Source organism: Cupressus sempervirens, chromosome 3 (genome assembly GCF_028749045.1).
Source record: "Cupressus sempervirens isolate cs-2001-9-10 chromosome 3, ASM2874904v1, whole genome shotgun sequence".
NCBI classification, from domain to species: domain Eukaryota; kingdom Viridiplantae; phylum Streptophyta; class Pinopsida; order Cupressales; family Cupressaceae; genus Cupressus; species Cupressus sempervirens.
In genome coordinates this window covers 707,574,777-707,600,386 of record NC_143120.1, presented here as the reverse complement: position 1 = coordinate 707,600,386, position 25,610 = coordinate 707,574,777, and positions in this window count along the sequence as shown.

The window sequence follows — 25,610 nt, the reverse complement described above, 5'->3', positions numbered from 1 at the left end:
TCTTCTTTGTAGATTTCTTGGCCTCTTTTCTTGATTACTCAGTAGTTTTCTTTTTCTTTTGATAATTTTTCATGTACTTGTGGTGTTGTCGACTTGGTAATTTTGAAAAAACCCTTCTGTAATGGTGAAGCTTCTTATGCTATCCGAAATTGGGATCTTGTTTCCTTGGGGCTTGCAAGGGTGGCAACTGACCTTTTCTTTCCTTTAGAAGAGTTTGGCTTGGCAATGACTATTGCCTTGCCCTTCCCCTTTACTCTTGGTGATCATTAAGGTTTTATCTATTTCATCTCCACTAAATGTACTTTCTTATGTGCTTAACATATTCTTTGATTTCTTTTCAACTCTAGTAACAAAAATACTAGTTTTGATCCTCTCCTTGGCTTCCTCATAAGTATCAAACCTTGGAGCCTTTTTATTCATTGGTTCATTCAATAATGCTTCATTGGATTTGGTTGCTTGATCAATATTCACTTCATAGTCTAATGGTTCTAACCATGCAACCCTAGGTAAAATAACTTTGATAAGTGTATTATCAGTAACAATAAGAAAACATACATCATCTTGATAATTCTCCACTAAAGTTGAGGGAATCTTGAACCTTTAGGTCATCCTTATCTTGAAATTGTCAAAATTTTCATCCATATCACTCTTAAAATTATCTTGTAGTGCCTAAATAAATTCATTTATTTGATAGAGGACTAGAGTATTTGATTTCCATTGACCTAACTGATTGATGAGAAATAGTTTTGCATGTAAAAGAAAATACATAGCAAACATGAGAAAAATTTGCAAGTACTTGCTCTTGCAACTCAGATGGTTTTTTGATTATCTACCAATTTCTTGAGTTGTAACTTGGCAATATCATATTTATGGACTTTCATTACAAGCTTGTAACCTAAATCAACAACCATGCATAGAGCACTATTGTGCCTATTGGATTGAAATATCTTGTAATCAATTGCATATATATTGAATTTTATCCCAAATTCATGATGGTATCTACCTTCAAACCTCTTGCGTCCCTTTGGGATTTTGTGTTCCCCTTAATCTCATTCTTTAGAGTCTCTCTAATAGTTTTGACCTTGTCAATTATAGGGTATCTAATGACCATGTGAATATCATCCTTGGTTATCTTTATGGGTGTTGGAAATATAGAAGAAGTAACTGAGAGGAGGGGGGGTGAATCAGTTACCACTAAAATATTTTAGATCCCTTGGATGTTAACAATAAAACTGATACTGCTATAAGTCTTTGCTTGCTGGTACTCCTGTTCTATTTGTCTATTTTTGTTACTAGCCGATAATGTGTTGGTTACTAGCCTTTTGACTGTTAAGGGCCAACCCCCTTGTTTTTTGTTGCTTTTAATTTTGAAAACAATAAAACTGATTACTACTATTATTTTGCAAAAACACAAAAAATGTTGTAACTCAGTAAATGTAGAGTGTGATTTATTTTTAACTAATCTTAAACATTCATAATGATTAACTTGCAACCATAAAATAAATAACATGAACAATTGAGACACCAAGATTTAATGTGAAAACCCAATATGGGAAAAACCACCAATGTAACTAGTTACTATTTTCACTCTTCTGAAGTGAGCCCTGTTAGGAGCCAACCTGGTTAAAGGTTACAAAACACACTATTAGGTGTGACCTTTTTAGAGGATTTAATCACCCTATTAGGAGTGGCCTTGCAAGAGGTTTTAGAACAATTCAATAGAATTGTTACCTTGTTAGAGGATTTACAACTGGCTATTAAACCAATTCTGCTAAGATATTTTGGATCACTACTACAATGGTAAGAAAGTAACAATGAAATAACCTGATTGAGATGAAACTGAATTGCTGATTATAGATCTCTATTCTTCTTCATACTAGATCCTTCTTGATTGAATGTTACTTTTCTATTCCACAAGGATATTTGACCATCCTCCAAGTTCACTCGCACACTTTCCTTCTCAATCAATCAATACATTTGCATACTATTGAAAATCACAACTTGACCTTATATTTATATTGTTTAGATTGTCAAGTCGGCTCAATATAAATTACAATGACCAATAATCATTACCATAGTCAGCTGGAATCAATACTTGAAATAATTAAATTTCGTATCCCAAATCAACAAAATCCTTCAATAGCTAATCCATCTTGGTAAACACTGGTTCTAAAATGATTTCCTATGTTAAGCAATAGAAGCTTGGTTAACACTGCAAACTTGCAAAATCCTTTAGCAACCAAGTGAACTCGGTTAACATTGAATCTGACCAACTTTCCTTAGCTAACCATGAGAACTCAGTTAACATTGCTTTCTGCCATAATTTCCTTTGATGCCCGAGTGAGCTCAGTAGACACTATCTTTTTAGAGTAATCTCTAAGAATGCTTGATAGACAAGAAAAATTGTCTTGTTGACCAAGTGAGTTTGGTGAGCACTGACTGACAACTGATATGATATTTGTGTAACATCAAAGACAACAAACAATTAGTCAATTGTATCCAATAATCTCCTTCTTGGCATTGATGGCAACACAACATGTCATAGCGTAATGAAATTTGAAAACAAGACTTTCTCTGATAGAAAGTTTCTCCCTCTTAGATTTTATATTACAAGCTTATCTTTTATCTAGTAATCTCCCTCTATGAAGGAATCATATAGCTTCTTTCTCAAAACAAATTTTAGAAAGATATGACAGGAAACTCTCCCTCTTTAACAACACATGTCAAAGACAACACATACCAAATGAGTATCAATGTACCTTGAGTACTAATTCATATACAATATTCTCTTGACTATGTAGCATCAACTAATTGATCTTCAACTTAGTTCTTGTTGATGCATTACTAAAAAATTATTTAGTGAGCTTCAAATAGGGGAATGACCCCTAACTTACCTCTTAGATACAAGAATGCATCTTGAGGTAATGGCTTGGTGAATATGTCTGCAATGTTCTTTTGTATGAACATATTCTAATCTATTCTTTTGTATGAACATATTCCAATCTAATTTCTTTATCCTACACCAATTCTCTGACAAAATGATATTTTATAGCAATATGCTTAGTTTTGAAATGCATCATTGGGTTCTTTGATATGTTAATTGCACTAGTGTTATCACAAAACATGACAACTAGTTCTTTGATTTCAATCTTCATACCTTCCAAAAACTGCTTAAACCAAACAATGTTAGAACAATTCATTGATGCTGCAACATATTCTGCTTCTGTTGTAGATTGGGATGTGCAATTTTGCTTCTTGCTTATCCAAGATACCAACCTTTTACCAAGAAAGAATGCTCCACCACTTGTACTTTTTTTGTCATCAATATTTCCTGCCCAATTAGCATCAGTAAATACTTTTAGGTCCAGATTTCTTCCAAGTTTATACCATAGACCATAGTCTTCAGTGCCTTTCAAATATCTCAAGATTCTTTTGATTTCCATCATATGATTTTCTCTAGGTTTTGCCAAGAACCTTGCCACTATACCAACTGCAACAACAATATCAGGTCTTGTATGAACTACATACAATAATTTTCCAATTATTGATCTATACAAGGTCTGATCTATCTCTTTTGAATCATCATCTTTGGTAAGCTTTAATCCAGTACACATGGGGGTTCCAACTGGTTTTGAATCTTCAATGCCAAAATTTTTGAGCGTCTCCTTGATATACTTAGACTGAGTGATGTAGATACCATTCCTAATTTGTTGTATCTGCAATCCAAAAAAGAACTTAATCTCACAAAACATAGACATTTCAAACTCTTTGTTCATTTGCTCTTAAAATTCTTTGCATAGATCATCATTCCCTATAAATAGAGTGTCATCCACAAATATCTCTACCAATACAATCTTGTTATATGGTCCTTCCTTGATGTAAAAACTACTATTATCATTAGTTCTTTGGAAACTAATCTATATAAGGTAGTTGTACAACCTCTCATACCATGCTCTAGGAGCTTGTTTCAGACCATACAATGCTTTGTCTAATTTTTAGACCATGTATCTTTTGTCTAGATCAACAAAACCTTCTAGTTGCTCAATGTAGACTTCTTCATCAAGAATACCATTGAGAAATGTAGATTTTACATCCATCTGACATACTTTGAATCCTCTGTGAGCAACATAAGCAAGTAGAGTCCTAACACCTTCTAATCTTGCAACAAGAGTAAAAGTCTCACCATAATTAATTCCTTCTTCTTGAGAATATCCTTTACAAACCAATCTAGCTTTGTTTCTTGATACCTTACCATCTTCATTCAACTTATTTTTGAATACCCATTTTGTTCCAATCACATTTTTATCTTTAGGCCTAGGAACAAGAGTCCAAGTTTTGTTCTTCTCTATTTGTTCTATTTCTTCATTCATAGCCTCAATCCAACTTTCATTTTCCAATGCATCTTTAAAATTTCTTGATTCAAAATCAGCAAGTAAACATGTACCTTTTATCTTACTTCTTGTCATAGTACCTTTTGTTTTATCTCCAATAATCTAATTCGGTGCATGACGTCTTCTGACATATTTAGCCAATATAGGTTCTTTGCCTTTTGAATTAATTGTACTATCTTCATTTTGAATTTCAAAAATTGGCTTTAGTTGCTTAGACTTGGTAGGCATTAGCTCAGTAGCTTTAGAATGTGACTCAGGTCCTTGTGACTCAGTTTCAACTTCTTGCAACTTAATAACTAAGGAAGACTCGACAGTCAAAGTCTCCTTGTTGATAGATATGTTTGGCAATGTATTAGGTTCGATGTAAACAAATTTCCTATAATCTTCTAGTTCCTTCTTACTTTCTTCTTCAGTCCTTTCTACAAACTCATCAATTCTCACGTGAGCACTTTCTATGATTATATGAGTAGAAAAATTCAAGCATCTATATGCCTTACTTCTGTAAGAATATCCTAAGAATATACCTTCACTACCTTTCACATCAAACTTGACTTTTCTAGATTCTTTCAAGATATAACATTTACTTCCATATACTTTTAGGTAACTTACATTGGGTTTGTAGCCATACCATAATTCATAGGGAGTTTTATATGAGTCCTTCTTCAACTGTACTCAGTTTAAGGTATGAATTGTAGTGTTGATAGCTTCCTTCTAGTATTTGATAGCAATATTCCTTTTAATCATTAGACTCCTTGCACAATCCATGATAGATCTATTTCTTCTTTCAGCTATACCATTTTGCTCTGGAGTACCAGGGGTCAATGCCTATCTTATAATTCCTTTTTTAATGCAAAAGTTATTGAATTCATTAGAGATGAATTCACCACCTTTGTCTGATCTTAAGCATTTCAATCTCTTCCCTATTTTCTTTTCTATTCTTGCCAAATACCATTTGAATTTCTCAAATGCTTTTGACTTTTCTCTAAGATACATAACAGTCATTATTCTTGAATAGTCTTCAAAAAAAAGAATAAATAATTTTTCTCCACTATAGCTTTCTATTCCAATGGGTCCACATAGATCAATATGCAAAATTTACAAGACATCTTTAGACTGATAGTTTTTGCTTTTGAAACTAGTCTTTCCTATTTTTCCAATTTGACAGTTCTTGCATAAACCAATGTCTGGTTTCTTCAAATTAGGAATACCTCTTACTTTCCTGAATTTTCTTATTTTCACCATGTTATCAAAATTTACATGACATAACCTTTTGTGCCATAACCAGGTTTCTTCAACTTGAGCAATAAAACATGAGCAATCACCAAGCTCAAGATAAAATAAGTTACCTTTTGTTTGTTTTCCTAATCCAATCAGATTGCCTTTTTCATCCAATAGTCTTGCCTTGCCATGCATAAATTTCACCTTGAATCCAATGTTGATAAGATGTGCCACACTCAACAAATTATGTTTTAGTCCTTCAACCCAATAGGCATTATCACATACTAGTTCTTTGGTTAATGAGATTTGACCTCTCCATTTTATGCAACAATGTTCATTATTTCCAAACCTTACACTACCACCATCATAGTCTTCAAAAATTTCAAACTTTATTTTGTCTCAAATCATATGATGTGAACATCCACTATCTATAATCCATGTATCATTTTTGCTAACATGAGAGATAAGTGCCATCTTATCTCCTTCTTTATTAGATTCATCTTTCATAGCAATGTATACTATTTCATCTTCACTGTTATCAAAATCTTTGGCCATAAAACAAGTCTTCTTACCTTTGTCCTTGAATGATTTGTGATTTTTGAAATCCTTTTTGCCATTGCACTTGTGACTTTTCTTCTCATCCTTGCTTTCTTTGTTTGGGCACTTGGCAACAATATGACCAGTTTCTTCACATGAAAAGCAGATTAGGGGAACTTTACCTTTGTATTTTCCTCTGCCTCTAGAATATTTCCTTGCAAGTAAAGCTTCAACAACTTCAAGATCACTATCAGAACTTTCCTTTGATTCCTCTTCACTTTTTAATTGAATCTCCTTTATTTTCTTGCCATTCTCCTTAAGTGAAAGCTTGGCCTCAAATGCAGATTCAATATTCTTGGAAGTTGGAATATAATTGTCAAAGTTGTCTAGCTCAAAAGTTGTCCATCTTCCTACTAAGGTATCCAAAGTTATCTTATGATTTGTCTCACATCTCCTTTCTTGAATAGCAGATACTCTAATTGCATAGATAGGAAGTAATTTTCTGAGAACTTTACTTACAATAGTTTCTTCTTTGATTTCTCATCTAGATGCTCTAATTTCATTAACACTAGCTCTGGTTCTTTCCACATATTTGGCAATATTTTCATCCTCTCTCATTCTCATCTGATCAAACTATCCTCGAAGGCTTTCTGCTTTGGCTCTTCTCACATTTTCATCACCACCATATATATCCTTTAGCTTATTCCACATTTCAAAAGCAATTTTGTGGTCCTTGATCTCATCAAATTCATCATAGCTAAGAGCAGATGTAATATCTATCATCATGGTGTTATGTTTCTTTTTCTTAGCAATATCTCCAATAGATAATGGACCACTAGGAGTTGTATATTCTTCATCAAGGTATTTCAATCCTAAATCACCAATAGAAGCTAGATGAAGTCTCATGAGTCCCTACCATGCTAAAAAGTTGTCCTTGTTGAGCTTTGGAGTTTCTCTCTTGTAAGACATCCTAATATTTAGCTTAGGTCCTTGAAACCTTTCCCGCAAGCACCAAAAGCTCTGATACCAATTGTTGGAAATATAGAAGAAGTAACTGAAGGGGGGGTGGTGAATCAGTTACCACTAAAATATTCCAGATCCCTTGGATGTTAACAATAAAATTGATTGCTACTATTATTCAGTAAACACATAGAAAATGCTAGAACTCGGTAATTGTAGAGTGTGATTTACTTTTAACTGATCTTAAACATTCATAGTGATTAACTTGCAAGCATAAAAGAAATAACATGAACACACGAGACACCAGGACTTAACATGAAAACACAATATGGGAAAAACCACCAATGTAACTAGTTAATATTTTCACTCTTCTAAAGTGAGCTCTTTTAGGAGCCAACCCAGTTAAAGGTTACAAAACACACTATTAGGTGTGACCTTATTAGAGGATTTAATCACCTTGTTAGGAGTGGCCTTGCAAGAGGTCTTAGATCAATTCAATGGAACTGTCACCTTGTTAGAGGATTTACAACTAGCTATTAAACCAACTCTATTAAGAGATTTTGGATCACTACTACAATGTTAAGAAAGTAACAATGAAATGACCTAATTGAGATGCAACTGAATTGTTGATTACAGATCTCAGTTCTACTTCATACTAGATCCTTCCTAATTGAATATTACTTTGTTGTTCCACAAGGATATCTAACCATCCTCTAAGTTTGCTCACACACTTTCCTTCTCAATCAATCAATACATTTGCGTACTACTGAAAATCACAACCTGACCTTATATTTATATCATTCAGATTGTCAAGTCAGCTCAATACTAATTACAATGACCAATAATCATTACCATAGTCAGCTAGAATCAATACTTGAAATAATTAAACTTCATATCCCAAATCAACAAAATCCTTTGATAGCTAACCTAGCTCGATAAACACTAGTTCTAAAATGATTTCCTATGTTAACCAACAGAAGCTTGGTTAACAATGTGAACTTGCAAAATCCTTTGGCAATCGAGTGAACTTAGTTAACATTGACTCTGACCAACTTTCCTTCACTAACCATGGAAATTTGGTTAACATTTCTTTTTTCCATAATTTCCTTCAATGCCCAATGAGCTCAATAGACATTGTCTTCACAAAGTAATCTCCAGAAATGCTCAGTAGACAAGAAAAACTATCTTGCTGACCAAGTGAGCTTGGTAAGCATTGACTGATAACTGATATGACATTTGAGTAACATCAAAGACAACACACAATTAGTCAATTGTATCCTACAATGGGTTCATCCAACCACATGCACATGTCATGTACTATGCTCAATACAACCCAAATCCATCTTGTTCTAAAGTTTTGCAAACAATAAAAAGTTTTCACAAGACTAGTGGCATCCAAATGTTTGAACTCTTTTTTCAACTTATCATCAATGCACATTTGGCCATATACCTCTCAAATTTCATGATTATTGATTTTCCTAGTGGATGTAAATGTACTAACATTGTTTGTAATTTTGTGTGTTCCAAAATACATTCTTAAGGCATATGTATATGATATTTAAGAGGCATGCCTCCATAGAGACATGTCTTTTCAACTCTCATTAGTTATCAATAACATATGTTTACTTTGATTAAGAATGTGATATGTACATTTATATATATATGTATATATGTATGTGTGTGTGTGTGTGTGTGTGTGTGTGTGTGTGTGTGTGTGGGTACATACATATATTCAATAAGTCTTATCGAAAAGAAGCTACAAAACATTAACACTCCCTCTTAGCTACAATGGATAAACACACATATTACCTCAAAGTAATATTTAAAGATATCTTTCATTCAAATTTTGATATTACATTTTATATTATGAGTATTAGTCTTCCAGAATATCAACGTATGATATTCACCAATTACTCAAATAGGATTTTGATATCACATCTAATATCAAGAGTATTGGTCTCCTAGAATATCAATATCCAATATTCACCGATCACTCAAAATAAGGTTTGATATCACATCTAATATCAAGAGTATTTTCCTCCCACAATATCAATGACATTCACCAAATACTCTTTGAGTAATGACCTTCTAGAATGTTGAGGTGCAAGACATTCACCATATACTCAATTTGTCTAATCTCATAATACAACTTATTGTAAGATCGCCACCTTATAGTAACTTCTACAAATAAAAGTGACATCAATTGGAAGTTGTCACTTCCTCATGATGTACATAGGGGGTAGGCCCACTAAAATCACATAGTCACATGGTATATGGTGGAACAATTGATTAATTATGTATTGTCTTTGATGTTACACAAAATGACATATCATTTCTAATTAGTATATGTCAAGCTCACTCAGGCATTAAAGATAGTTTCTTGTGTCTACTAAGTATTCTAGAGTTTGTCTAGTTTAGAAGACAATGTCTACTGAGTTCACTTGGGCATTAAAAGAAAGATTGTGAAAGTTGAGTATTAACCGAGCTCACTAGGTTAATGAAGGAAATTTTGGATGGAACCAGTTTTAACTGAACTCACTCGATTACCAAAGGAAATTTGTGAATATGTAGTGTTGACCAAGTTCACCTAGTTAACATAGAAAAATCATTTTTGAGTTAGTGTCTACCGAGCAGGGTCAGCTAACAAAGGATTTTCTTGTTTTGGCATATTGAGCTCAATTAAATTGTTTGTTGGTTCTAGCTGACTGAGGAGATGAATACTAATTATTCTAAGTTGTATTCAAGTCAACTTGATAATGTGTAAGATATAATTATAAGGTCAAGTTAGGGATTGACTGTGTGCGTGAAGAATATAAAATTAGAAGATGCCAAGAGGAAGCAAATTTGAAGAATAAGCATACTATCCTTGTTATAATGCAAAGATTCATTTGATCAAGAAGGATCAAGTATATAAGTTAGAATTGATATCTATAATTAACAATTCAGTTGCATCAAGAATAATGTTATCTCATCGTTACTCTCTAACCATTGTAGTAGTGATCTAAATCTCTTAACAAAATTAGCCTAACAACTATTTGTAAATCCTCTAACAAGGTGGCATTTCTATTAAATTATCTAAAGACATTTAACAAGACCACTCCTAGCAAGGTGATTAAATATTTTAACAAGGTCACAACTAATAGTGTGTTTTGTAACCTTCAATAGGACTCACTTCAAAAGAGTGAAAATTAGTAACTAGTTGATTTTCTTGTTTTGGAATATTGAGTTTAATTGAATTGTTTGTTAGTTCTAGCCGATTAAGGAGATGAATATTAATTATTTTGAGTTGTATTCAAGCTGATTTGACAATGTATAAGATATAAATATAAGGTCAAGTTATGGATTGAATGTGTGTGTGAAGAATAGAAAATCATAAGATGCCAAGAGGAAGCAAATTTGAAGGATAAGTAAAATATCCTTGTTGTGATGCAAAGATGCATTCGATCAGGAAGGATCAAGTATACAAGTCAAAATTGAGATCTTTAATTAGTAATTTATTTGCATCAGGAATTAGGTCATCTCATTGTTACTCTCTAACCATTTTAGTAGTGATCTAAATCTCTTAACAGAGTTAGCCTAACAGCTACTTGTAAATCTTCTAACAAGGTGTCATTTCTATTGAATTGTCTAAAGACCTCTAACAAGGCCACTCCTAATAGGGTGATTAAATCCTTTACTAGGGTTATACCTAAAAATATGTTTTGTAACCTTTAATAGGTTTGGCTCCTAACAGGGCTCACTTCATAAAAGTAAAAACCAGTAACTAGTTGCAATTGGTAGGTTTTCCCAAATTGGGTTTCCATGTTAAATCTGTGTGTCAAATGTGTTCATGTTATTTCTCTTATGATTTTGCAACTAAGTTAAAGTAATATTAGTCACATTTAATATCTTAAATATTTTCATGTTAAGAATTTGCCGAGCTATTTTTGTGTTTACCGAGTTACAACATTTTTTTGTGTGTTTTCTAAGTTTTAGCAGAGTTGAGTTTTTACAAAGTTTGTTTTGTACTAACATCTAAGAGATCTGGGATTTATTTTTATGGTAAATGATTCACCTCTCCCCTCTTAGTTACTCCTCTTATGTTTCCAAAAATTGGTATTAGAGTTTTTTGTGCTTGTAGAGAAGGTTTTAAGGACCTAAGCTAAAGATCAGGATGTGTTACAGAAGAGAGATTCTGAAGTTGAACCGAGACAACTTTACAGCATGGCAAGGACTTATGAGGTTATATCTAGCAACTATTAGTGATATAGGTTGTAATTATCTTGATAATGAATACAAGACTCATACTGAAACATTATTGGTTCAAGATATTGTTTAAAAGAAAAATCATAACATCATGATGATTGACATTGCATCTACTCTTAATCATGTTGAATTTGATGAAGTCAAAAGTTGTACTATAATATGTGGATCAAATTGAAAGCCATCTATGGAGGAGATGATAATGTAAGAATAGCTAATGCCTAAAGTCTTAGAGGATAATTTGATCAGATAAATATGAGAGAAGATGAAAAAATTGCAAAATATATTGAGAGAATTAAAGCAAGTGTGAGCACAATCAAAGTATCTAGAGGAGACATTGATGATAAAATAGTTGTAAGCAAGGTACTCAAAACCCTTCTTCCTATCTATGTAATTAGAGTGTCTATTATTCAGGAGATGATATGTGATCCAAATAGCAATATAACTTTGGATGCTCTAGTTGGAAGATTGACAACTTTTGAGTTGGATAACTATGATGACTATGTTCTTAGTTTCAAAAGTATTGAGTCTACGTTTGAAGATAAGATTTCACTCAAGAAAAGGGGTAAGAAATCAAAGGCCAATCAATTAGGAAGTGAAGAAGAGAAAGAAATTTTAGACAATGATCTTGAAGTTGTTAAATCCCTACTTGCAAGGAAATATTCCAAAGGTAGAGAAAAGTAGAAGGGTAAGATTCCTCTAAACTATTTTTGTAGTGAAGAAGTTGGTCACATTGCTACAAGGTGCCCAAACAGATAATACAAGGATGAAAAGAAAAGTAATAAATATAAAGGCAAGAAGGAATTCAAAAACTACAAGGACTACAAGGAAAAAGGTAAAAAATCTTGTTTTATGGCTAAAGATTCTGATGATAGTAAAGATGCAATGATATATATTGGTGTAAAAGATGAATTTGATGATGAAGGAGATAAAATGACACTTATCTCTCATGTTAGCAAAATTTATACATGGATTATTGATAGTGGCTGCTCACATTATATGATTGGAGAAAAAGGAAAGTTTGAAAACATAGAACATTATGATGGTGGTAGTGTGAGATTTGGAAACAATGAACCTTGTTTCACAAAGGGAAAATGATTCATCTTATTAACCAATGAACTTAAATGTGACAATGCTTATTGGGTTGAAGGACTAAATCAAAATCTACTAAGTGTGGCATAGTTGAATAATATTAGATTGAAGATAGAATTTATGAATGGGAAGGGCAAACTGCTAAATGGAAAGGAAATTTGGTTAGATCTAGAAAAAAATCAAAAGGTAATCTATTTTATCTAGATCTCAATGAAAGTTCATGTTCTATTTTTCAAGTAGAAGAAAGCTAGTTATGGCACAAAAGGTTATGCCATGTAAATTTTGATAACCTAGTCAAGATAAGAAAATACAAAAGAGTAAGAGGTATTTCTAACTTGAGGAAACTTGATATGGGTCTATGCAAAAATTGTCAAATTGGTAAGATGGGAAAGACTAGTTTCAAAGGCAAGAACTATCATTCTAAAGAAGTTATAGAGCTTGTACATATAGACTTATGTGGACCTATTAGAATAGAAAGTTACAGTGGAGATAAGTTTTTCATTCTTTTTGTTGATGACTATTCTAGAATGATGATTGTAATGTATCTAAAAGAAAAAATTGAAACTTTTCAAAAATTCAAGTGGTATCTAGCAAGAGTAGAAAAAGAAGCATGAAAGAAGCTAAAGTTTTTGAGATCAGAGAGAGGTGTTGAATTCATCTCTAATGAGTTCAATGAATTGTGCATTGAAAAAGGAATTAAAAGATAGGTATCAACCCCTAGTACACCTTGGAAGAATGGTATAGTTGAAGAAGGAACAGATCCATCATGGATTGTGCAAGAATATTGATGATAGAAAATAATGTTTTAATAAAATACTGGAAGAAAGCAATCAGTATTGTAGTACATATGTTGAACAAATTATAGCTAAAGAAAGACTCAAATCAAACTCCTTATGAACTATGGCATGACTACAAAGCTAATATAAGTTACTTGAAATTATTTGGCAACAAATGTTATATCTTGAAAGAATCTAGGAAAGGTAAATTTGATGTCAAAGGTGATGAAGGCATATTCCTAGGATACTCATGCAGAAGTAAAGCATACAAATGTTTGAATTTATCTACTCATAAAATCATAGAAAGTGCACATGTGAGAATTGACGAGTTCATAGAAAAGAGTGAAGAAGAAAGCAACAAAGAGCCTAAGGATTACATAAGATTTGTTTACTATGAACTTGATACTCTGTCAAATCTATCTAGAAGATAGGGAGCATCACCTCTTGAGTCTCAAAAATCTCCAAAAGCTATCAAGTTCCAACCAATGCAACTTGAGTCACAAATTGAAGGACTTGAGTTGTAGTCAGAAGCTACCAAGCTATTACTAAGGCAAACTGAGTTTGATGGACCTGAGTCATAGACAATGGGACCTAAGATTATCATAAAAGATCATGAAGAAATTAGTGAAATGAATGCCAAATCCAAAGTACCTGTGCTAGCAAGATATTTTAGAAGGCATCATGCACTTGATTAGATAATTGGAGACAAGTTAGATGGAACAATGACAAGAAAAAAATTGAAAGGTGCATGTTTACTTGCTAAATTTGAACCTAGAAATATTAAAGATGATTTGGATAATGAAAGTTGGATTGAAGCAATGAATGAAGAAATAGAACAGATAGAGAAGAACAAAGCTTGGACTCTTGTTCCTAGACCCAAGGATAAAAATGTAATTGACACAAAGTGGATATTCAGAAATAAGCTAAATGAAGATGGAGAAGTTTCCAAAAACAAAGCAAGGTTAGTATGTAAATTTTATTCTCAAGAAAAAGGTATTGACTATGGTGAAGCTTTTGCTCCTATTGCAAGATTAGAAAGTGTTAGAACTTTACTAACATATGTAGCTCACAAAGGATTTAAAGTTTATCAAATGAATATAAAATCTACATTCATGAATGGAATTCTTGATGAGGAAGTCTACATAGGAAAACTTGAAGGTTTTGTAGATCCTAGCAAAAGAGATATGGTTTGTAAATTACACAAATCTTTATATGGTCTCAAGCAAGCTTCTAGAGCTTGGTGTGAAAGACTCCATAACTACTTGATCTATAGATTGGTTTTCAAAGAACAAATGATAACATTAGTCTATATATCAAAGAAGGACCAGATACGATGATTGTGTTGGTAGAAATATTCATGGATGACACTTTATTCATAGGAAATGATGACTTGTGCAAGGCATTTTTAGAAGAAATGAGTAAATAATTTGAGATGTCTATGTTTGGAGAGATAAAATTCTTTGTTGGATTACAAATCCAATAGAAGAAAGATGGTATCTACATTACTCAATCTAAATATATCAATGAGATACTAAATAAATTTGGTATGGAAGGCTCAAGACTAGTAGGAACCCCTATGACTACTAGACATAAGCTTTCCAAAAATGATGTTTCCAAAGAGGTAGATTAGACCACATACAGATCAATGATTGAAAAATTACATTATGTAGTGCATACAAGGCCTGATATTGCATTAGCAATTGGTATGGTGGCAAGATTCTTAGCAAATCCAAAAGAAAATTACATGACAACAATTAAAACAATCATGAGATATCTTAAAGGTACTAAAGACTATGATTTTGGTTCAAAATAGGAAGCAATTTGGATTTAAGAGTATTCACAGATGTTGATTGGGTAAGAAGTATTGATGACAAAAAAAGCACCAGTAGTGGAGCATTCTTTCTTGATAAAAGACTAGTCTCTTGGATAAGTAAGAAACCAAATTGTATTTCTTAGTCCATAGCAAAGGAAAAATATGTGGCAACAACAATTAATTATTCTAATATTGTTTGGCTCAAACAATTGTTGGTAGGTATGAAGATAGAAATCAAGGATCTAGTGGTTATATACTATGATAACATTAGTGCAATTAATATATCAAAAAATCTAGTGATACATACCAAAATAAAACACATTGTTATAAAATATAATTTTTTGAGAGAATTGGTACAAGATAAAGAAGTCAGATTGGAATATGTGAATACTCAAGAACAAATTGCAAAAATATTCACCAAGCCATTACCTAAGGATGTATTTCTGTATCTAAGAGGTAAGCTAGGGGTCATTCCCTTATTTGAAGCTCACTAAATAAAGTTTAGTGACACATAAACTAGGGCATGTTGAAGATAAATCAGTTGGTGTAGTATTAACAAAGGGCATTTTGCAAATGAATCAATACATGAGGTACATTGATATTCACTAAATATTGTCTTTGACATGAGATGTCAAAGAGGGAGAATTTTTATATCATATCTCATAGAAATTTTATAAAGATAAAGAGAAAGAGATGTCAAAAAGGTAGAATGATCTTGGCTAGAATTTTCTATTAGAAGAAGTTGTCGTAGGTAGAAGTTTTCTAACAAAGGAAGAAATTGAAGGCATAAGGGGTTCACACTGATAAAGGGAGTTCTCATGAATGAGAATCAAAATGAAACTAAGGATATGTTCCTTACTTTATTCTTGCACTAAAATTTCATTGCATTATGACATGTTGTTTTGCCATCAATGCCAACAAGGGAGATTGTTGGAACAATTGATCAATTGTGTATTGTCTTTGATGTTACACAAAATATCATACCATTGCCAGTAAGTGTATGTCAAGCTCACTTAGGCATTGAAGATAGTTTCATGTGTTTGCCAAGCATTCCAAATTCTAGACCTAATTCAAAAGACAATGTCTATCGAGTTCACTTGAGTGTCAAAGGAAAGATTGCAGAAGATGAGTGTTAATTGAGCTCACTCGGTTAATGAAGAAAATGTTGGATGGAAGGTCAGTATTAACCAAGTTCACTCAGTTACCAAAGGAACTTTGTGAATATGTAGTGTTGATTGAGTTCACTTGGTTAACATAGAAAAATCATTTCTGAGTTAGTGTCTACCAGGTAGGGTCAACTAATGAAGGATTTTCTTGTTTTGGCATATTGAGTTCAATTAAATTGTTTGTTGGTTCTAGCCGATTGAGGGGATGAATACTAATTATTTTGAGTTGTATTAAAGCCAACTTGACAATGTGTAAGATACAATTATAAGGTCAAGTTATGGATTGAATGTGTGTATGAAGAGTAGAAAATTAGAAGATGCCAAGAGGAAGTGAATTTGAAGGATAAGAAGAATATCCTCATTGTGATGCAATGATACATTTGATCAAGAAGGATCAAGTATGCAAGCCAGAATTGAGATCTATAATCAGCAATTCAATTGCATCAAGAATCTGGTCATCTCATTGTTACTCTCTAACTATTGTAGCATTGATCTAAATCTCTTAATAGAGTTAGCCTAACAATTATTTGTAAATCTTCTAAAAAGGTGACATTTCTATTGAATTATCTAAAGACCTCTAACAAGGCCACTCCTAACAAGGTGATTAAATCCTTTAATAGGGTCACACCTAATAGTGTGTTTTGTAACCTTTAATAGGGTTGGCTCCTAATAGGGCTCACTTCAAAAGAATGAAAATGAATAACTAGTTGATTTTCTTATTTTGGCATATTAAGTTCAATTGAATATTTTTTTGGTTTTAGCTGATTGAGGAGATGAATATTAATTATTTTGAGTTGTATTCAAGCCAACTTCACAATGTGTAAGATATAAATATAAGGTCATGTTATGGATTGAATGTGTATGCAAAGAATAGAAAATTAGAAGATGCCAAGAGCAAGTGAATTTGAAGGATAAGCATAATATATCCTTGTTTTGATGCAAAGATACATTCAATCAAGAAGGATCAAGTATACAAGCCAAAATTGAGATTTGTAATCAGTGTAGACACTTAAAATTGTCCTAAACACTATATTAATTAATTTAATATCTCCCTTGACACTATAATTAATTATATTTGTCATATTCTTATACTTATTTAATTAAATTTATTTAATTAAATAGGTTCATTTCCATAATGTATTTAAATTTTATTTGAATACTCACCCTCTAATGTATTAAAATCATTTAATGCATAGTGCTCCATAAATCCCCTTTTGAATAAATTCTAATTTATTTAATTCCCTCCACTTTATTAAATTCTTTAATCTTGTGATTAAGTTAAATTTTATTTAATTTAATCCTAATCTCATCCTAAAAACCTAGTCTACACCTGTCACTCTTATCCTTCTAAGCCTACCCATTAGTTAATCTCACTTAATTGTCCCAAGCACCTTTCTAAGCACATTTTAATCCCTAAGTATTCTCTCACACAAGTGTGAGAAACTCAAGATCTAATAAAGCTTCCATTTCATTATTTTATTCACACTTCTTACACCTCTTACACATTTGTCCCCCTTTCCTTTCTCCAAGGTTTCTCACACATGTGTGAGCAAACCTTGAGCCATCACTTTCACTAAAAAGGCATATGTTGACCTTTGCATGGCTTGTCTTCTTAGCCTATGTGTTCCCCTTGTGGCACCTATGTGGATGCTACATAGATGCCACCTCCCTAAGGCCTATCTCAAATCTATAAATAGAGCCCTTGTCTTAAGCATTTTACATCTCCCTCATTTGTATTGTTATCATACTAGTATAGAGTTAGCACTTTCTAGTGATTTTAATGATTTTATGCATTGTTACTAACCCTTTGGTAGATGTTAAATTTCTTGCATTTATGCTTGCATCTAATGATAGATTACTATTTATAGTTTGCTTCATTTCATTTCCATTTCATACTCATATCTCTAGAATCCTTTGAGGTTGGTTCACTCACAACCATTTTTTAAAGGTATTCTACACTCATTTTAGTCTAGATTCACATACTTCATTCTCATATTGCATTTTCATATCATTTGGGATTCATAGTTGTGTTTGGGAGAGCACACTCACATCCCACAATCTAAAGCACACTAACAAGGCCTCTTATAGGCACCCTTGTTGAGCTACTTTGAGGTTGTGTTGGAACTCTTTCTTTTCAATTGTATTAAGTTGTAAAACTCAAGTCTAACATTAGTTATTTTCAATTTGTTTTGAATCTTTGATATGCATATATAAAACTAATATTTTCTTGTTTGAGCGTGCTCCTGAAAAAATTAGGTTTTTACACATATAGTCATCAATTCAGTTGGATCAGGAATCAGGTCATCTCATTGTTACTCTCTAACCATTGTAGCAGTGATCTAAATCTCTTAACAAAGTTAGCCTAACAGTTATTTGTAAATCCTCTAACAAGGTGGCATTTCTATTGAATTTTTTAAAGACCTCTAACAAGGCCACTCCTAACAGGGTGATTAGATCCTTTAACAGGGTCACACCTAATAGTGTGTTTTGTAACCTTTAATAGGGTTGGCTCCTAACATATCTCACTTTAGAAGAGTGAAAATCAGTAACTAGTTGCAATTGGTGGTTTTTCTCAAATTGGGTTTCTACATTAAATATATGTGTCAAATGTGTTCATGTTATTTCTCTTATGAGTTTGCAACTAACTTAAAGTGATATTAATCAAAGTTAATATCTTAAAGATTTTCATGTTAAGCATTTGCTGAGCTATTTCAATGTTTACCAAGTTACAAAGTTTTTGTGTGTGTTCACCGAGTTTCAACAAAGTTGAGTTTTCACAAAATTTGTTTTGTACTAACATCTAAGGGATCTAGGATCTATTTTTGTGTAATTGATTCACCCCCCCTCTCAATTATTCTTATATTTCCAACAGTGTATTCATAAATCATAGTCCTCTTGACTACTGCAATTTATTGATCACTAGATAATCCATCTCAACATGGTTTACTTCCTCTATATCAATAATACTGAGATCACCAAAGGTTGATTGATCACATCCCCTATCTTTCCTTTCAAATGGATGTGTCATACTTGCTTTGAACACCAATCTTCTGAGTTATTCATCTAATGATGTTTCTATTGGACCCTCTAAATGTAATATTAATCACCCTTTTCTTGTAGTAACATTCTTGGAGGAAAAGTTCAAGGCAAATAACTCTTATAGAAATACAAATAAATACTTGTCTATGCATCAATATTTAATCTTTTCTTCCATTAGACTTTATTGTACTTGAAAACAATTATATATTACACTAATTATTTCATTAAAAGAGATTATATGGTCAAGTTACTCAAAGATTATCAATCTCCTCTCATACTAACACACTATTTCCCTTGTGAAATATTCTATAATATCAAATTCTGATAACTATTTACATTAGCCTCTTAACTATTTTCCATATATATATATATATATATGAATTAATAAATAATCATAAGCATGAATAAATACGGTCACACTTCTATTGATTAATATTATTTAGATAATATTGAAATAAGATATCAAATCTTTATTAGATTGGTCAACAACTCGACCAATATCCATGCAGGTATCCTTGGTTCTCATTCCTATCAATAATCTGAGAACAGACATGAACCAAAGATTCTTTGCAAAATTTTAAATAAAACAAATAACTCACTCTATCAACATTCTCAATGCCCTCTTCTCTCCTTATAATAGACACATCAATATCCCGATCCAAGACATCCTCCTAAGATGTTCATGCATGAATACTCCAACACAATTCTCATGACATCATAGTGCTTTCCACTCTCTACAACACCCGATCCTTCATTTCCTTTGTCATGATTATTGCACATGCTAGTCCTTCATTACTTGTGCAGATTTTTATATTGCTCATTCCCTATTCAATGGTAATACTTTCATATTTTCCTATGATACCCATGCTCATACTACATCATATTTTCACTTATTCTTTTCTTGGTATGCAACGGGACGATTTTTATCCATTCACTAGTTTCCATGTTGACAACTGGCATTGAGTGTTGCTTTCTAGTTTTCAAAGGCCATCTATATTTCCAACTATTCTATTCATTGGTAATGGAAGTTTTATAACTATTTATCAATTTCTAAGAGTGACATTGTAGGTGTTGGAAGCATTATTTTAGTGAATAAGGGAATAGATTCCCATGATAAGTCTCTTTGTTCTCTTACTTCCCTATGTGAAAGAATTGGAAACACAAAGTGACAATGGGAAGAAGATAAATTGATGTAGATGTCCCACTAAACTAATCCAAATTGTGGGTTCACATTGCATCCTATAGTGCTCAAATCACAACAATCTCCATTCACTCCACACTACCCTTCTATCATTCTTTGCTAAAGCTGAATTAGTTGTAGTTGATGGAGAAGACCTACTTCAATAAATTCAAATATTCAATACAAATTATTCTCCTAGTTTGGTATTCACACATGATATCTTTAGACTATGCTAATTTGCCTTAACTAGTAATGAAGAAGATAAACATAATAAGTCTATCAAGTCAAATGCACTTTTGCAGTTTCTTTGAGAAATAGATGCAAATTATAGATCGTCAAAAATATTTCATTGCAATGTTGACCTCACCATATCTTTAGTTCAACCCTAAAATATTATTCTTCAAATATCTATAAGAGTTGATCATCAAAGATGCATTGGAGATCCCAATCAGAAATTAACAATTCCAGGAAAGTATCTACTCTAATACCATATTGATTTTCCTAGAGGATGTAAATAAACTAACATTGTTTCTAATTTTGTGTGTTCCAAACTACATTGTCAAGGCATATGTATATGATATTTAAGAGGCGTGTCTCTTCAATTCTCATTAGTTATCAATAGCATATGTTTACTTTGATTAAGAATGTAATAATAAATATTATATATATTCAATAATTTTGATCCAAAAGAAGCTACAAAACATTAACAATGATCACCAACTTCTCTGATTTTAAAATGATTGACTGAACAAATATCATTAACTAGTGAAACCCTAGGTGCATGGTATCAGAGATATAGCTCCTACCTTATTTGTTTGTGTTGCATTTTTAGGCTAAAATTTATACTTTGGCTCTTCACATGTATCATTCTGAATCAATTTTATTAGGTTTATTTTAGGCTAGGTTTGTCTCTTTGCACTCATGGAGCTAGAGGCCATTTTTCTTTGTGTGGGGTTTTGAAAAACACTCAATAGAAAGCTTGGTTAGTGTTCAACTTATCTTTTGAATTTAATGATAGAATCCCACCTAAAAAACTTTAACATGCAATTCTTCACTCAAATTTCTGAACTTCACACTTACCATCTTTGAAATTTTGATTGATGGAGTTATGAACATGATAATAAGATATTGAGAAGGGGGGAGGTGAATCAAAATCTTAAACACTTAAAATTTTCACCAATTCATTCACATCTATTAGTAAACTTGTGCATGTAAAACTTTTAATGATAGCTTGTTGTAACACACAAATATGATCTATTACATGCATGAAAATAAACACATAACACAATATTTTTTATATAGAAACCCTCTAAGGTGAAGGTAAAACTAGGGTGGTGATGACACCTACAAATCTTCACTACTATAGTAATAAAGTTAACTTTTTATGGTTACAATGTTCGAACATAATATATGATCTACCCTATTAAGGGTCTACCCTATTAAAAGCTTAAGAAATTACTAGGTCTTACCTTGTTAGAAGATTTAACACTTACAATAAAGTAAGGAATCTATTAGGAGATTTACAAAGATTTGTTAAGACTACTATGTTAAGATATTTACACTGATTCAAGTTGACTAGAATTGATTAAGTACCCGACTCTCAATTTTCTCTGTATGTTGATCTTTAGCCTTCTCTTTGTTAATTGATTCTCTCCTTTGATATGATACATTTATCTTCCCCTTTTTCTCTTGACTACATTGAATAGGTCACTTACTCTATTAAGTGATAACATAACCCTTTCATTGACTTCTGATCCAATATCAATCACATAATACTCCATTTTTGCATACACATACTCCTCATCTCATCTCCCTCTCACTTTCTTTTGATCATTCTTGCACTCTAATCTACGTTAAGATCTTTGCTATTGAAAGAGTTTAGTAAAGAGTTTTCTAGACGATTCCATATTTTGCCTCTTCATCTGAATTGTTGATCACACAACATAGAGATCTACGATCCACATCATTAATGCATTAAACTTGATAAAAACCTATACATACATTAAATGTTCTTTCCAAGTCAGATTGAAATTTTTTTACCTCAAAATTTGTTCCATTTTCGAGTTTTATATAAACACTACATTACTCAATCTTTACTATTTTCTGATGCTTGACATTGTTGTTTCTTAGTTTGTATTATGCTCAACACACACTATGTAACTTGACACTTGTATGCTTGAAACTTTCTTGGTTATCATTGAGCTCTACTTGTATATAAAATACTTGATGAACATAAACTTACTCGGTTCCTATAGAGCTCAGTACACGCTTATGTACATGGCTTGACCTATATAGAGTAGTTCAGTCATAGTGATGATGATCTAACTCTACCTTGTATATATAGTAGCTCAGTAGCACATAAATCATCTATTCTTCATACATTCAAATATTAGAATCATATGAATCTCAACAACCCATGCAACATGCTCACTCCTAGGAACAAACTAAACATAATGCTTCACCAACAATATTGACAACTAATCACAACTAGCAATAGCAACATCCTCAAACATGAAATTCATGTCACCAATAGCATGAATATTTAATCCAAAATCGACAATAGTAGCAACACATAAATCCTCATCCATGTCAACTAAAAAAAAATAGGCACCATGTAAATCTAAATTAGAAGGAACATGTAGACCCTCAATCACATCAGTAATAGGGGAATCAAAATCAAAAACATGTAAAGCCAAATCCACATCATCAACATGAAACTCAACAAAAATACAATCCCCAACCATATAAGTAGCAACATGTGAATCCAAAACCATATCCACAACATCATCAATATGGAAATCCATATCAACAATATCAATAGTAATTGGTACATCCTTAATCATCTTAATAGCAACATATAAAATCAAATTAGCAACCATAAGAAAATCCTCATCCATATGTAAATCCTCATAATCAACAATCTCATCATCCACAATAATATGCTCTACAATTTTCATGTTAGACACAACCAACTGATAATGAAAAAAAATCTCCCTTTTAGTCTCAACAAGGTTATTTAGTGAACTTAGGTATCTCAAAAGAAACCACAAGTTTCTCTACAAGATTCATATCAGACTACAAAAAATGATCAACAAAACTAGCCACACATAGCTCTTTAGCTTCAATGAAGTCATCATTTACCTCTTCCTGAACAAAAAAGTGTCTTCTCCTTTGAACAATCCTTCTAAGAGGCCATATAATTTTCTTTCTAATTAGTAGACTCCAATTGTGGTAATCTCTAAAATACTCAACTATCCTTTCCTTGATTTGATTAGTTAAATCAACTCCCAATTGAGAAAAATTCTTTATTATTTTCATCTCCATCACATCATGAAGATCTACAATCATCCTAAGATCCAATCTTCTTAGAGGCATGTTACAAGATCTTCACAAATCCTCTGCAACAAATCTCTAACAATGATAGGCCAGACCAAACCCTTGTTCAACAAGCTCAACCTTCCATCTTCACAACCATCAATCCATCTATGAGTTCTCTATTATTGTAAGTCAAATCCATGATTTTATAACTCATTAAAAAGATATTTAGGACTCCAAAAAGAACAATCCACCACATAACCACCACAAGATTGAATTATACTCTGATACCACTTGAAGTAGTATAGGATAGGAGAATCCCCAAAGGAGATGTTCTAGCCCCAAAAAAATAACCACATAGTGGAACATAACCAATAACACAGAGATTTAGATCCAAACTAATGCCAATTTCTCATAATAGAATCATAAGATTTACATCCAACATGCTTGGCTATAAGGCCTTCTGAGTTATGGTTGTATAAATCAACAATTACAATAACAGTTTTGTAAGACCTCACAAGATCCAACTCCTCTAGCTAGTCCATCTCCATAAATTGGTAGAGAACCCCAAGAAGCATCTAAACTTGTGCTTGTAAGCCACTAAACAACCTTCTTGTTTCCCAAGCCCACACATAGTTACTAGTTCTACCAAAATTTTCTCTTCTCAGCTACTCTATGTTGAACTGAATATGTCTCTAGACTTCACAAGAGCCTCTTCTTATATTAAACCAAGCCACATGTCATCCTAGCAAGTTACATTAAATAAATCCTCAAGCCACAAGTCAGCTTGGCAACAAACATTAAATACATGAAATAGCTAAATACTTAGGACAAGCCCCAAGTTTACAATGCATAACTAAGTCATATGATCAAATGAGAATATACACACTTAGCCATAGGTACACATGCCATCCAATGATCCAAATCCAAGAGTGAAAAAATCAACTCCTATGAATTGAAGCTTGTCGAAGCAATATCCAAAATTTTCCAAGAAAATAGGAACACATTACTAGAAACCACCAAAAAGAGCTCTAACTCGAATGTGATACAACTCCAATCTTTATGTGCAGATAGGATAAGGTCCACTCATATGCCTCTAACACATCCCCAACTATGTGAACCATAAGGTCCACAAAATCCAAGCTCGATGGTGCTGCATCAAGATGGTTGTGAAAGATTAAGGAAAGTAAATTTGGACATCATTATTGGCCTTCACTTATAGCTAGGCTTGATACTAAGTAGTAAACAATGGAAGAGGATGGGAGTATTTAAGACAAGAAGTTTAGTGGATCCATTAATTTTGTTTAAAAGTTTTGAATATCATATGATTAACAATCATTGATTATAGAAAATGAGCCTTGTTAACTAGGATAAAATATGTAGACCCAAATCAAGGGGAGGATTGAATCTTGAGAGAATTGGAGGTCTAAATAGAGTCCTCATGCCTAAGGCTCATTGGAGGCTAATCTAGAACACTGCTAGTTGGTATAAGATCATGCAAGCTAAATATTTGAAAGATACCTTCTTCTCCCAAGAAATATTTGTTAATGACTTTCCTATTAGATCTAGAATTTGGTCGAATATAACTAAGAGCCAAGAGCTTCTAAGCAAGGGTGTGATATGGATTGTTGGGGATGGACATAATATCATATTTTGGGAAAATAATTGGTTAGGAGATTACCCCTTAGTCATTCCCACTTTAGTCTAAGTAAACATTTTTGTAACAATCTAGATGTATGGATTTCAAGTAATTATGTGGATAACAATGACAACTGGTGTAAGTAATCTATTAATGTTCACAATCAAAATATTACTAGGGATGTAGAGGAGTTCTAGGATATCATTGAGACAATTTATATCTCATCCTTCCCTAAAGAGGAC